This window comes from Penaeus monodon, chromosome 21, assembly GCF_015228065.2.
Source record: "Penaeus monodon isolate SGIC_2016 chromosome 21, NSTDA_Pmon_1, whole genome shotgun sequence".
Taxonomy (NCBI): Eukaryota; Metazoa; Arthropoda; class Malacostraca; order Decapoda; family Penaeidae; genus Penaeus; species Penaeus monodon.
In genome coordinates, this window is record NC_051406.1 from 4259048 (window position 1) to 4260044 (window position 997).

Below are 997 nucleotides of genomic sequence, written 5' to 3' on the forward strand. Positions count from 1 at the left end.
TAATTTGTATACTGGGTGCTGCAAAAATCCTTTGGTTTTTTAATAATTGGCCTTCATACTGCCCCAATTGGATATTGTACATGCTAAAAAAATACAACAAGAAGAGTCAACATTTCAGAAGGACAAAATTATAGTGCATAGAGAGATGTTTTCCATTATTACAGCCACCATGAGAAATGTGTTTTCCATAATTTTTTTTTATGGAGGCCATAAAGAACACTGTAGAGAGTGGGTGATAAGAGGCCCTTTAAAACAGCATGTTTCCAAAAACAGTATCATTGTAATTTTTAAATAGGCTAGTTATTATCACTAACTGGGGTTTTGCTTGCCCCCCTCCCGTCATGACCCCCCCTTTCAGCTTGGAAAAAAAATAAAGCAACTTTCTTTAGCCCTTAATCAACCCTTCCCCAGTAATTTTGGGTCCCCCCAGGGGGGTGTTTTTAGGCATGGGTTTTAAGAAGAAAAAAAAGTAACCCTTTGTTTAATCCCCTAATTTTTTTTTGGTAAACAGCGCAGAATTTTCCCCAAATCCTAAATAATTGGGGGAAAATTAAAGTTTTTGGGAAATAGCTTATTTAAGAGTTTTTAAAATTTTTATTTTTTGAGTTTACTAAATTTTTGGGAAAAGTTTGGACCACATTTTCCCTAATTTCCAAAACACAAGACCAAGAGTAAACATTGATAGTTTTTTTAAATTTTTTTCCCCTGTTTCTTCTTCACTATATTTAAATAAATCAATTATTAGTATAAATTTTTTTAAAAAATTTAACAAAAGTCCCCTATTTTTCACACCCGCTACACTCCCTTTTTAGCCCAGAAATTTTTTAAGGGCCTTTGGTAAAAAAGTTTCACCAAAATTGCAAAAAGGAAAGCCCTTTTTCGTCGACCCTCGGCCTTTTTTCTTGCGAAAATGGCTTTTGTTCCCCCAGAAAAAAAAAAATAACGTCCCCCCCCCTAAAGGTAATTATATCCCTCATGCTTGTCCTGGTTTTTAAGA